Source organism: Sorex fumeus, unplaced genomic scaffold, assembly GCF_029834395.1.
Source record: "Sorex fumeus unplaced genomic scaffold, SorFum_2.1 ptg000029l, whole genome shotgun sequence".
NCBI lineage: Eukaryota > Metazoa > Chordata > Mammalia > Eulipotyphla > Soricidae > Sorex > Sorex fumeus.
The window spans coordinates 8,384,110-8,399,090 of NW_026606086.1; the positions used below are offsets into that span (position 1 = coordinate 8,384,110).

General features: G+C 47.9%; 1 protein-coding gene across 2 annotated transcripts in view; it reads left to right on the plus strand.

Annotated features, from left to right (window-relative positions):
• The first annotated feature begins 10,556 nt into the window (after window positions 1-10,556).
• WDR33 (WD repeat domain 33) overlaps window positions 10,557-14,981 on the plus strand; it is a 108,656-nt gene continuing 104,231 nt past the window's right edge. For both annotated transcript variants that reach the window (XM_056115453.1, XM_056115454.1), the window contains exon 1: window positions 10,557-10,695. The gene's annotated coding sequence lies outside the window, so the exon portion shown is untranslated. The remainder of the gene's footprint in view (window positions 10,696-14,981) is intronic.

The window sequence follows — 14,981 nt, forward strand, 5'->3', positions numbered from 1 at the left end:
AGCATCCCATATGGTCCCCCAAGCACTGCCAGGAGTAATTCCTGACTGCAGAGTCAGGAGTAACCCCTGAGCATCGCTGGGTGTGACCCAAAAAGAAAAAGAAAAAAAAATCCAACCATGGTGGCTGGAGCAATAGCACAGCAGGTACGGCATTTGCCTTGCACACAGCCGACCCGGGTTCAATCCCCAGCATCCCATATGGTCCCCTGAGCACTGCCAGGAGTAATTCTTGAGTGCAGAGCCAGTAGTAACCCCTGTGCATCGAGAAAAAAAACAAACCAACTATGAGTAGATTTGTAATCCAGGATGCTTTAATAAAATTCTGAGGAATAAAAAGGGAAATTGGGGCCACGAAATAGTGGAGTAGGTAGGGTGCTTGGCTGCCACACAGCAAACGTCCGTTCGATCCCTGGCACTTCTTTTGGTCCTCTGAGCACCATTGGATGTGACCCCAAAGCAAACAAAAACAAGTTATTTGGGTCTAGGGAAATGGCTCAGAGAGCTGGAACACATGCTTGACATGCAAGATGGAGGGGTCGGTGTGTTGCTGTCTATCCCTGGCACTGCAGGGTGTCCCCAAGAATGCCAGGGCACAACTCCTAAGCACAGAGCCAGGAACAGTCACCTAACACTGCCGAGTGTGGCCCCCAAACCAAGAAAAGCGGGGCGGATAGTTACTGAGGTTTGGAGTAAGTGAGAAATAAGATCTAATTCTTTTTCCAAACTGGTCATTCTGGCTACGGTGTAGGAAAGGATGCTGTGTGGGAAGGGAACTAGGAAAAACAGAAGCAGAGAGAATAGTCAGGTAGTCATGACTTGGAGTGGAGCTGAGGTCAGCCAGCTGGAAAGTTTGTTGTAAAAGGTGAGAGAATAGGGGCCTGAGTGATGCTATAGGGGTAGGGTACTGCCTTGCACATTGCCCTTCCAGGTTCGATCCCTGGCATCCCATATTGTCCCGTGAGGGACTAAGAAGCAGGGCCTTGCATGTGGTCAACCACAATCTCCAGCACGTGAGCACTGCCAGGAGTGCACCCCCCCAAAAAAAAAGAAATAATAATATAGGAGTATTATGTATATTAAGGAAAGCCTCTTTAACAAATGGATAGCCACAGACAAAAATATGAAATTGGCTGGGCTGGAGTGATAGCACAATGGGTAGGGTGTGACCCCCCCTAAAAAAATATATGAAATTGGATCCCTTATATTATAGGTGTTAAAGGCCTTGATATTAGAACTGAATCCATGCAATACCAAGGAAAGTATTGGCAGAACACTCCATGGTACTAACTTCAGAGGGGTTTTGAATAATTAGACTTCATTGACAAAAAATAAAAGTGAAATTGGGACTGGAGCGATAGCACAGCGGGTAAGGCATTTACTTTGCATGTGGCTGACCCAGGTTCGATTCCCAGCATCCCATATGGTCCCCTGAGCACCGCCAGGAGTGACTCCTGAGCGCAGAGCCAGGAGTGCCCCTGTGCATCGCCGGGTTTGACCCCCCAAAAAAAGACAAGAAAAGAAAAAAGATCAAGTCATTCAATTTGCTGCAATGTGGATGGATATGGAGAGTATCATGTTGACTGAGGGAGAGGAACAGACTCAGAGTGATCTCATGTGGCATATAAAATGTGGCATAGAGTCATCTGCCTAGGGCATCTAAAATGTCTTCAGCCGGAAGCTTGCACTGGGGCAGGGGTAGGGGCATAAATTATGGAAGGGAGTACTAGGACAATGGGGGAGGGGAGAGTGCCTGCCAGAGTCGGGCTGGGTGACAGGCAGGAAACTGGGGACCTTGGTGGAGTGTAGTGGGCACTGGCGAAGGGATTGGTGTTGAAACAATCTACACCTGAAACTCAATCATAAATAACTATCTAACTTTGTAATTCACGGTGATTCAATATAAAAAAGGGAAAAAGTTAAATCCAGGGGTGCTGGAGTAATAGTACACATGCATGTGGCTGATCCAGGTGTGATCCCCAGCACCGTATGGGGTCCCCCAAGTCATTCCAGGAAGTGATCCTTGAGTGCAGAGCCAGGAGTCCTGCATGCTGCTGACCCTGGTTTAATCCCCAGCATCCCATATGGTCCCCCGATCACTGTTAGGAGTAATTCCTGAGTACAGAACCAAGAGTAACCTTGAGCATTGCCAAATGTGACCCAAAAAGCCAAAAAAAAAAATCGACCTAGAACTCCCATATGATTCTGTGATTCCACTCCTTGGTATCTAACCCACAAATACAAAAACATTAAATCAATTGTTGTATATGGACCAAGACTCAGTGAGCAAGGGGTGGCTATAAGTTCTACTGAGTTAAATATATGAATATGTATAAAGAAAACGGCTTGCTTTGCAGCACATATACTAAAATTGGGCCAGAGAGAGAGGGCATTTGCCTTACATGTGGCTGACCCAGGTTCAATCTCTGGCACCCCATATGGTCTCCTGAGCTTGCCAGGAGTGATCTCTGAGCACAGAACCAGAAATCAACTCAGCATTGCTGGGTGTGTCCCCTCCTTACCCTACCCCCAAAGAAAATAATTTTTAAAATGTTTAAATTAATTTATTTTTTGCTTTTTGGGTCACAACCAGCGATACGATGCTCAGGAATTACTTCTGGCAGTGCTTGGGGGACCATATGGGATGCCGGGGATTGAACTCAGGTCGGCCATGTGTAAGACAAGCGCCCTACCCACTTTACTATCACTCCGAGTCACACCCAGCAATGCACAGGGGTTACTCCTGTCTCTACGCTCAGGAGTTACCCCTGGAGGTGCTCAGGGAACCATATGGGATGCTGGGTATCGAACCTGGGTCGGCTGCATGCAAGGCAAATGCCCTACCCGCTGTGCTATTGCTCCAGGCCCCAGAAAATTCTTTAATGTTATCTAATACCCATTTACTTCCCTTGCAAATGGCTTCATAGTCTCAAATCTCAAATCTGTCTTTTGTTCTCTCTCTCTCTCCCCCCACCCCCTGCCGCCCCTTTTCTTTTTGGTGGTGGGTGGGTGGTTCAGTCTGTTTAAATTAGGGCCCAAACGAGGCTACATATTGTATTTGGTTGAAATGTCTCTTTAGCCTCTACATTAATAGTTCCATGCCTGTCTTTTTTTTTTTCTCCTGTGGTGGGGATCGAAACTAGGGTGAAATGCTCTACTTGTTAGTTGGGTTTTTTTTTTTTTCAGTTTTCCAACACATCTGGCAGTGCTCAGGGCTAATTTCTGGCAGTCTGGAAAAGACTTGCGGGGTTCTGAGGATTGAATCCAGATGAGACACATGCAAGGCAAGTGCCTTACCCGCTGTATTATCTAGAGCCCCTAAGTGCTCTACTGTTGAGCTACATCCCTGATCTATCGAATCCTTAGTGGAAGAGAGTTGTTCACTTATTTTTTTGAGGGGGGGGCATGCCTCCATGTGGCAGTGCCCAGGACTCACTCATGGCAGGCTCGGGGGACCAAATGGCGTGGCAAGCATCAAACTCAGGTTGGCCATGTGCAAAGCAAGCTCCTTAACTATAGTGCTACTGCTCTGGCCCTGAGAATTGTGTAGGTTTCTATAGAATATGCTGGTACACATACTTGTAACATATCTCCTAATAAATTTAAAATCCATTAAATCAGATCTGTAAATAATTTTCACAGTTTCAAAGTTTACTCCTCTAACTCAGCACTTCTTTTTTTTTTAATTTTTATTAGTGAGACATCATGAGGTACAGTTGTAGACTTACAAATTTTTGTGCTTGGATTTCAATTATACAATGATCAAATACCCATCCCTTCACCAGTGCCCATTTCTCACCACCATGGATCCCAGTATCCCTCCCACCCTGAATCACTGTGAGATAGACTCTTAGAAAGCTATTCATGATTGGATTTCAGTCACACAATATTCCAACACCCATCCATCCACCAGTGTACATTTCCCAGTACCTCTGTCCTCAGGTTCCCTCCCATCACCTTCCATCCCCCACCCCCTGCCTGCCTCTATGGCAGGCACTTTTTTCCTTCCTTCTCTTTCTCTCTCTCTCTCTCTCTCTCTCTCTCTCTCTCTCTCTCTCTCTCACACACACACACACACACACTTTCTTTCTCTCCCCTTTCCCCCCCCTCCTCTCTCCCCCCTCCTTTTGGGCATTGCAGTGCAATACTGATACTGAAAGATTACCAAGAATATCCCTTTACCCACTTTTAACACTCAGTTCTTATCTAGCATGATCTTTCTCTGCTATTATTGTCATACGGATCTCTTCTCTATCTTACCTACCCTCAGCCCCACACACACTTGTAGTTAGATCCAACCATTGACCAGTCCTCCTAATCCCTGTTTTCTCTGGCCATGGATATTAGGCTTCTGCTATATATATTTTTATATATCACAAATGGATGCAGTCATTTTTTATCTGCCCTTGTCCTTCTGACTTATTTCACTCAGCATGATACTTTCCATGCCCATCCATTTACAGTCAAATTTCATGAATTCATTTTTCCTAACAGCTGCACAGTATTACATTGTGTAGATGTCCCATAGTTCCTATATTCATTCATATGTTCTTGGGCACTTGGGTTGTTTCCAGATTCTGGCTATGGTAAATAGTGCTGCAATGAACATTTGTGCGCAGATGGTGTATCTGCTGTGTGTTTTTGGGCCCCCTCCCCCTCCCCACAGATATATTCCCAGAAATGGTATTGCTGGGTCAAATGGGAGCTCAATTTCTAGTTTTGTTTTTGTAAAATGTCCGTATTGTTTTCCAAAAAGACTGGACCAGTTGGCATTCCCACCAACAATGAAGGATAATCCCTTTCTCCCCACATCCACGCCAACACTGGTTGCTTTTGTTCTTTTGGATGTGTGCCAGTCTCTGTGCTGTGAGATGATATCTTATTGTTGTTTTGATCTTCATCTCCCTGATGATTAGTGATGAAGAGCATTTTTTCATGTAACTCAGCACGTTTTTGTTTTGTTTTTTTGAGCTGCATCCAGCAGTGCTCAGGGCTTACTCCTGGCGCTGCACTCAGGGATTGCTCCTGGTAGGGCTTTGGTGACCATATGGGTTGCTGGGGGATGGAACATGGGTTGGCTGTATTCAAGGCAAGAACCTTGCCCACTGAACTGTTGCTCTGCCCTTATTCTGCGTATTTGAAAGAACTGCAAGGATTCGGATACTTGGATATGACTGAATGGCTTCCCAACTCCTTGCACCTCAGCCTAGGAATAACCCAGTTGCTTGTCCCCTTTACTCCTCATCTTTAGGACTTCACTGAAGGGTTAAAGGCACCTTCCTTCTTCCACACCCCTCCGAGACTCCTGTCTTCCATCTGGCTTCTGTTTAGGGTTTCTGTAGCAAGGTTTGGTGATCTGATACAATAGGATCTGAGAGAATTCTCAGAAGGCCTGAGAAACACCTTAGTATATGCAAGAAAAGACCTGGGGAAGCGTGTTTCCATTATTTAAATAACATAGATAATCTTTAGTTAAATAAATGTCATAATAGGCAAACTGGGTTTGATCTCTGGCATCCCATATGGTCTTCTGAGCCTGCCAGGTATGATCCCTGAATACGGAGTCAGGAGAAAGCCCTGGGCCCCGCCTGGTGTGGCCCCAAAACAAACAAAAATAACCTGAAAATAAAAAAAAAACATATACCCTGGGGAGGGCAGCTTGTTCAGCAGCTGGTGGAAGGCTTGAGTTTGGTCCCTGGTGCTGCATGGTCTCCCAGTACTGACAGGAATGACCCCCAAGTACTCAGCTAAAGAGTATACTCTGAGCATTGCCAGATGTGACCTAAATACGCAAAACCAAACCAAACCAAAAAAAAAAACCTACAGAAAAATTAAAAAATTACATTCCTCAGTGATTACAAAAGCAAAACAAAACATCTGTATTTCCTTATGTTCTTGTTCTGTTGGGGGTTTGCATCCTGTGGTGCTTAGTAATCAAAGCCAGGGGTCACATATGGAAGCACACACGGTACCACTTAAGCCTATCATCTGTCCAACAAGGTGTTTTTTTTTTGGGGGGGGGGCGTGGGGCCCAGAATCAATGGTGCTCAGGGCACCGTGAGGTGCCAGCAATGAATCCTAGGACCATGTAAGCTATCTATCTTTATTTCTTGCTTTTTTTGGCCACACCTGGCAGTGACCAGGTGTCACTACTAGTGTGGTACGTGAAGGTGCTTCTGGGACCATGAAATGCTGGGGTTCAGACCTATACATTCCACATGCTAGTCTTTGGCTCATCTAGTTTTTTGGTCTATCTTCCTGGTGTGTGTGTGTGTGTGTGTGTGTGTGTGTGTGTGTGTGTGTGTGTTTAGGCACTCAGGGATCACTCCTATTGGTTCTTGGGACCAATCTTCAGTAACTGGGATTTAAGAGGGTTTGACTGCATACAAGACAAGTGCCTTAACTCCTGAACTCCCATACTGTCAATCTAAAAATTTAAGATCATTTCTTAATCCCCCATTCCAGAAGGATGATTCCAACCCCTCTGGAATGGGGGATTAAGAAATACAGAACTTGACCAGAGAAACATTTCAGGGTTAAGGCACTTGTCTTGCACATGGCTGACCTTAGTTTGATTCCTACACCGTGGGCCCCAGAGCACTGCCTGGAGCAACCCCTCAGCACAGAGGCAAGGGGCAGTATTCTCACAGCACCTGCCAGGATAATCCAACAAGCTCTCCATTCCTAAAAAGCAATCCTACCATTTTATTTCCTTACAAAAATTTTCATATACATATTTTTTTATTTTTTGTTTCTCTTTTTTTCTAATGTAGGAGTACTGCTATTTATTCAGCCATTGATTAAGCTGATTGAATTGAGCATGAACTCCATATTACTTTTTCTTTTTTTATTCAGAGTGTCACAAAAGGCCTACTTCTAAAGTATTGTAAATTGTATATAGTTTGGAGGTTATGATTTTCAAGCACTTAGTTTTGTCAGGAGGTTATCTGCATTTCTCAGGACATCTGGATGACTTAGCTAAAAGGGTCAGACTGACTATGAAGATCCAGTGATGCTAGGGAGAGGACATAGAGAGCTAGTGATTGAACCTGGGACTCTGCATGCAGGGCATGCTTCTTTGACCTTTGAGTCATCTCCTTGTACCCATTTAAGCAATATTTATATTCTTTACACATACTTTGTTATTTGTATATAGTAAGCTTATTTTGAGGCTGGAGCCATAGCACACTGGGTGGGGCATTTGCCTTGCACATGGCCAACCCGGGTTTGATTCCTCCGCCCCTCTCGGAGAGCCCGGCAAGCTACTGAGAGTATTTCACCCACACGGCAAAGCCTGGCAAACTACCCGTGACATATTCGATATGCCAAAAACAGTAACAAGTCTCATGATGGAGACGTTACTGGTGCCCGCTTGATCAAATTGATGAACAACGGGAGGACAGTGCAGTGCTATTCAGAATGTTAATTTTATCTTATTGTTTTATTATTGGTGGTCGTTCTGGGAGTTCTCTTCTTAAACTTTGCAGCCCTTTCTCCGCGCTCTGTGAAGTAGAATTTCGCACGAAGGAAATGGTGGTCTGATCCCGTTTGGAATTTTGGGACAACAGCGACATGGGTCAGGCAAAGCTGTTGACTGAATATGATGTGGTCAATTTTGTTGTGGAACTGTCAGCCGGGAGACTCACATGTCCAACATTTAGATTCGGCCTTCTGGAACTGTGAGTTACCATGGGTGGTCTTGGTCAACATGATGAACTCAGACAGTCTCTCACCCTGTTTGTTCCATTCTAGGCCATGGGTCCTGATGTGGAGTTCTTCGGGCGATCTTCTTGGTTCTATCTTGGCGTTAAAATCACTGACAATGACCTTGTAGAAAGTGTGGTCTTCTTTATAGAACTTCTCCAGCTCCATGTAGAACTTCTTAATTTCTTCATTGTAGTTGGATGTTTGGGCGAGAGTATCTCGCCCGCACAGCAAAGCCTGGCAAGCTACCCGTGACATATATTCAATATGCCAAACACAGTAACAAGTCTCAAAATGGAGCCGTTACTGGGTCCGCTCGAGCAAATGGATGAACAACGGGAGGACAGTGACAGTGACAGTAGTTGGATGTTGGTGCGTAGATGACAAAGATAGAAGCTGCCGGCAATAAGCCATATCTATTCAAACATAAGTATCCGATTCAGGTTGTTAGGCATTTGAATGAATCAATGCTCATGGCCAAGTTTGTGTTGACAAGGACACCGACACCACAGATGCCTCTACTGTAGCATGTTCTGAGGAACAGTTCTTCTCTAGTGTCGAAAACGGCCTGATATCATCGATGCCTTCTCGTTTCCGTCAATTCAATGACGTTGTTCTTGGTCTTCTGTGCTTGCACCATCAGGTCCTCGATGAATGCTTCTGATGCCACGTGTGTTAAACGTGCAGATAGTCATTTTAGTCTTTCTTTGTTTTGGCAGCTTAGTTCGGCCCTAAGATTTTAGCAGCCTCTCCTTGCTCGTCCTTTTCAACGCTGCCATATTGGGGGCTCTTCCAGGGTCAGGGGAATGAGGCCCATTTTTGTTACTGTTTTTGGCGTATCGAATATGTCATGGGTAGCTTGCTAGGTTCTTCCGTGTGGGTGGCATGTTGGTTCGCTCTTCGCCGATTGGCACCGTTGCCATCCCTTGCCACGATAAGGCGGTGAACCATTGAGAGGGTGAGGTGGTGAACTCTTTGGCATTATTGTGGAAATATGGGAAGATACCATTGTTGGCAACATCTACGAAGAATACAATTGACTGGTTCAGCATCTTCATGATTGTGCCAGGAACGCTGAGAGAGAGAAACCCACAAAAAGATCCCTGTCTTTGGAAACTCTTGAGCTCATTTGTCAATGTGGTTTGGTTTGGGCCTCAGGCAATCACAAGCTAATGTCCTAGCTCTCAAAGCTGTGCAGAGAAGCGATAAAGACCTCAAAGAGAGAAGAACAGTAGTGTTGGCCGACGTGGCAGAAGCCAGGAAAAGTATTCGCAATGCCAGCCTGTCCTTCGCCAACTCTAAGACCAAGATGACTGCCCTCCAACGTCCTGATGGATCTATCACATTTTCCAGAAGGGCCATGGAAATGGTTATCCACGACTTCTACCTGGATCTACATCGGATCTACATTGGCTGCTAATGTACTCACCCTGCAGGTACAGGTTGACCTGCTGGCAGCACCATACCCCCTCATATACATATTTATAATTTCTCATTTTCATGTTTGCTAAAAGCCAATTATAAGTATTTGTGGTATCATAAAAACTGTGCCCTGAAAATGTAGCTTAGTGGTAGATAGCATGCTTCAAGTGATGTTATGAAGCCCGGGGTTTGATCCCTGGTACCAATAAACAAAAGGAAGGAAACCAAGCATTGTTTTCTGGTTTTGTGCCATACCCAGTGGTCTCAGGGATCATTCCTGGCAGTGCTCAGGGGACAACATGGAGGGCTGGGTATTGAACCAGGGTTGTCTGAGTACAGGCATGTTCCCTGCCGTTTGTACTATCTCTCTAGCCTCTGTTTAATTTCAGGTCATATGCACATTACCCGCTGTGCTATGCTTTCCAAACGTTAGAAGACAACTTGTTTTTAAGTTGTATTCTCAACAGTTAATTTTAATACTATTATCTAGTGGTTTTTTTTTTTTTTGCTTTTTTTTATGGGGGGCTGTCACACCCACCCAGTGATGCTCAGGGGCTACTCCTGGCTCTGGACTTAGGAATTACTTCTGGCAGTTCTTGGGGGACGATATGGGATGCCAGGGATTGAACCCAGGTTGGAGGTGTGCAAGGCAAACTCCCTACCTGCTGTACTATCGCTCAGGCCCCTGTTCTTTATGTCTGATACAGTAATTTTCCTAATATTCAATCGGGTTGGAGGCATTTAACTATATTTTTGGGTTGTGTTTTGGGGCCACACTGGCCAATGCTCAGGGTTACTCCTGCCTCTGGACTCAGGGATTCCTCCAGGCCGTGCTGGGGGCAGGCATCTGAATGAGCTTTCCAAAGTAGCTGTGCACGGGACTCTGTTTTTGTAACTTGGACTCGGCCTTAAACGAGGGACGAGGGACGGAGACAACCACCGCCCAGGCTGGCATCAGATAAGGCATAAACGCAACAACCGGGAGAGAGGGGCGTGGGGGATGCTTTGACTTAGGTTCTCGAACCTTGGCCAGTGGGGCCTCTCCTTGCAGAAGGACCTGCCTTCGCCTGTAAGCGCCGCAGGGGGAAAAAGTTTCTTCCTCAAATGCTGGAAGTTGTTTCTTTTTTTTTTTTTTTTTAAGCCACCGAGGTTAGCTGACAATAGGCAGAGAGCGGGTCAGGCGTCGGGTCCCGGGCACCGGGCCCGCACCCCGCTTGGCTTTCCGCGCCCCTGCCCCTCGGGAGGGAACAAAAGACCCAAAGACGCCGCCGGGGCGCCGCGTGCGGCCCCGCGGGCCCCGCCCCCGCCCCGCGGGCCCCGCCCCGCGCCTGCGCACAGCGGCCGACGGCCCGGCGCCCCGAGCGCGCTGACGTCGCCGGGCGCGCTGACGCGTGGCGTGATGACGCGATGACGCCGTGCGTGCGCTCGGGGCTGACCGGAGAACATGGCGGCCGCGGCTCCGGCGGAGAGGGCCTGAGGGGCGGAGGGGGAGGCCGGCCGGCGGGAGCGCCCCGGGGAGCGACGCCGGACGCCCGCTCGCCCGCTCGGCGGCGCGCCGCCCCGCGCCGGACGGTGAGTGCCGCGCCGCCCGCGCGCGCGCCCACGGCGGCCGCCGCGCTCCGCCATTTTCCGGCGCGGCCGTTGCGTGCTCGGGGGCCTGAGGGGCGCCGGGGAGCGGCCGGCGGGGCGGAGGGCGACGCGGGCCTCGCGCGCGGCCGGGGCGGGCGGGGTGGGGGGACCGGGCGGGGGGCGGCGGCGCAGGCCCCGCGGCGCCGGGTCGGGGCTGCGGGCGGGAGCGGAGCGGAGCGGAGGCCGGGCCGAGGCGCCGGGCGAGGCTGCGCGCGCGGGCCGGGGCCGGGGCCGCGGGCGCGGGCGCGGGGACGGCTTCCGGCTGCTCGGTGGGTGGGGGGCGCCCCCCGTGCGGCCCAGACGCCGGCCGCGGGGGCGGGACCTGGCCGAGTGTCGCTTTCCAGGAAATCGCTCCGTCGGGGGTGGGGGGGGGGGTCCCGCGCTCCGTGGACTCGGGACGCGGGGGTCGCTCGCGGCGGCCGCGGGAGAGGGAGGCGACCCCCACGCTGCCCCCTCGGGGTCTGATCGGAACCCGCGTGGCGGCCTTTTCCGGGGAGGGCCGGGGGGTCGATCCCGAGGGGCGGCCCGAGCCGTCCGGAATCGGGCGCCAGAGCCGCAAAGCGCGGGTTACTTTTGAGGGCGCCGGGCACGGCCGCTTTCCAGTGCAGATGAACAGGGGACTGTCGCGGAGCTCTGGGGGGGACAGTCTCAGAACAGAAACCCGGGCTTGGAACGGCGTCCCCTCACCCCCGTGAGCCAGCTCAGGGCTCGCCTAAGGACTCCCCCGGGGCCCCGCGCCGCGCACTGTTGGCTGTTCGGGGAGCGTGGACCTGTTTAGTTCGAGCTGCAGAACCGTCGGAGCAGGTTCGCCGAAAGGAAAACCTGCTAATTGTTCCCCTGGTGGCATTTATTTTTTTTTCCCTTTTCCTTCTCCTAATCTTAATTGCATTTGACATCCATTGTCTTTTTGCATTTTTTTCAATTGGTCACCTTGCCTAGCAGAAGGCCAGACACTGGGTCCCAGGGAGTTGGTGCTAACTGCTTGCCTGCTGAGTCCATTTTCTTTTAACCTAGGGGAATCTTTTTTTTTTTTTCTTCAAATCAATCATTTTGTACCAGTGGGATGAGTTTGGATAGGAAGTTGGCTTTAGCTTCGCGGGGCTTCAGGAAAAGTAAATCCTCATCTATGTACTTGGTGGCTTTACTTGTGTTCTCTGGCTTGTGGGAAACATGCAAAACGCCAGATTTGGGGACTGGAGCGATAGTAACTCAGCAGTGAAGGTGCTGCGTGGCGGACCGGGACTTGGTCTTCAGCATCGCGCATGGTTTTCTGAAGTGCCACCGGAAGTGATCCCTAGTGCGGAGCCAGGAGTAAGCACTGAGCATCAGTTGTGGCCTCCTGCCCCGGCCCCGCGGCCCCCCTCCCCCACAAGAGAGACAGATTTCATCATTCAGTGTTATCTTGACCTAAGATTTTAGTTATTTATTTATAATTCAGAACTCTGCGAGCTAAAAGCTACTCCATATATTTTCCTTATTGCCACAGTAGAACTTGCTATTATTGTAGACGGTAAAACGTTCATATTTCAGAGTAATAAAATTACAGCCAGACTATGACTGCCTTGACAAAGATATCAGTGAAAGTGTATTTACTGATGTATTTAGGCCTTTGAGCTGGCTTTACAGAAAGTTAGGACTTTTGGAGGCCAGATCAGGCTGGGCACTTGCCTTGCATGTGGCAGACTAAGGTTTGAGCTCCAGCACCACCAGGAGTAATTCCTGAGTGCACAGCCAGGAGTAACCACTGAGTATCCCCAGGTGTGACCGATCCCCTCTCCCCCCCAAAAATTAAGACTTTTCTTAGTTTTTGTAACTTTTGTTTGTTTGTTTGTTTTGAGGACTTAACTGGTGATGCTCAGGGCTTCCTCCAGGCTCTGTGCTCAGAGACTACACCTGAGTGTGCTGGCAGACCATATGATGTGGTGATCAAACCTTGTCTGCCTCCAGCAACTGTACTATCCCTTCATTCCCTAATCAAGTACATTTTCCCGTTGTTTAAGTAGTAAAGGTTCTACCCTTTAAGATTCTCGATTGACTTCGTTTTCTGCCGAACATTAATTGCTCCAGGGATTTTTTTCTTTTTGGTTCACACTAGACAGTGCTCAGGGCTTAGTCCTGGCATTGTGCTTTGGACTTACTCCTGTCAGTGCTGGTGGGCCATATGTAGTGCCAGGAATGGAATACAGGTTGGGTCATTTGCATACAAGGCAAGTAAGTGCCCTACCTGCTGACCTGTATCTCTGGCCCCTGTTGCAGGATTTTGTGTTGAGACTTTTGTTAGGAAGAGATGTTGAATTTTTTTGTTTCTCTTTTGGGTCACACCTGAGATATACTGGGGTTATTCCTGTCCCTGCACTCAGAAATTACCCCTGGTGATGCCCAGGAGACCATGTGGGATGACAAGGACCAAATCCAGGTCATCTGCATGCAAGGCACTGTATTCTCCAGGTCATCTGCATGCCCTGCCCACTGAATTCTCTCTTCAGCTCCAGTACTTTTATTTTTGAATGCGTTTCCTTGTTGGTAGCATATTTCCATTGCAAAGAATTTACATAACTAGTCTTAGGGCACAGAAGACTTGGAAAATCTTAGACACACAACTCATTCTTTCTGGCCCTTGTAATTTTAAGGTGCAGTTATGAACTTCATAAGGTTTGTATTTTACCTTATATTTAGAATTTGACTGTTTATAAATTCCCAGAACTAGATGTCATATTGGAAAGTACCTTTGATGTCATTAGTGGCCTGGCATTGGTTTCTGTGCTATGCTGAGCACTAGATCAAAAAAATTTTTTTTAATTAATTTTTTTTGTTTTTTTTTTGGGGGGGGACACCTAGTTGTGCTCAGGGATTACTCTTGGCTTTTTGCTCAGAGATTCCTCCTGCTAGTGTTCAGGAAACCACGTGTGTTGTAGGGGATTGAACCTGGGTGGGCTGTGTGCATGGTAAGGGCGTAACCCCTGTATTAACTCTGTGGTTCAAACTAATGTTCTTATATTAGGCCAATTAGTTCAAGTGTTTGAACTTTAGTTTTCTTTTTTCTTTACAACTTTTTATTTAGGTTTTATGATTTACAGTACTGTTAATGATGGTTTCCTGTGCACATAATTCCAACAACAGATTCCTCACCAGTGTACCCCACCTCCTTTTCCCAGGGAATAGTTTTCTTTTTTCTTTTTTAAATATTTTTATTTTATTATTTGGGCTGGAGTGATAGCACAGCGGGTAGGGCGTTTGCCTTGCACGCAGCCAACATGGCCGACCCGAGTTCGATTCCTCCGCACCTCTCGGAGAGCCCGGCAAGCTACCGAGAGTATTCGATATGCCTTCAGACCCTAATTATTCAAATTTGTGTCTGGAGTGTCTGGAGATGACACCTGGCAATGCTGAGGGGTAATTTCTGGCTCTGTGCTCAGGAATTTCTCCTGGCAGTGTTAAGGTGACCCAGATGCTAAGGATTGAACCTGGGTTGCCCTACCCACTGTACTATCACTTTGTCCCCTATAGTTTTCATCTTTCTTTTTTCTTTTTTTGACTTTTTTTTTCTTTTTGGGTCACACCTGGTGAAGCACAGGGTTACTCCTGGCTCTGCACTCAGGAGTTACTCCTGGCGGTGCTCAGGGTACCATATGGGATGCTAGGAATCGAACCCGAGTCGGCTGCATGCAAGGCAAACGCCCTACCCGCTGTGCTATCTCTCCAGCCCTTTTTTTGACTTTTTGGGTCACACCTGGTGATGCTTGGTTTACTCCTGGCTCTGCACTCAGGAATCACTCATGGCGATGCTTGGGGGACCGTAAGGGATGCTGGGGATTGAACTCTGATCCGCCACGTGCAAGGCAAATGCTCTACCTGCAAATGCTCTAGCCCCTAGTTTTCTTTTTTGAAAAACGTTAAACAACAAAAAAAGTTAAACATATTATGAATTAGTGTGATTCGCAGTACTGTTGGTGATAGGGTCTCATGCATATAGCATTCCAACACCAAACCTCCACCATTAGTCTGCTCCCCTCTGCCATTAACTGTAGGTAATCCAGCGCCCTTTCTTTCTTGTTCCCCAGCACCACTTGAAGAGACTTTACTTGCTCCATTAACACCCCTTCTTTTAGTTTTTTTTAAATATATGAAATGTTAACTACAATAATATCTCAAAGGTGAAAGGAAATGTTGAAACAGGAAAGTCCGTAGATTTTGACATTTTTCTGTCTGTGAAGAAAAGTCGAATTTAA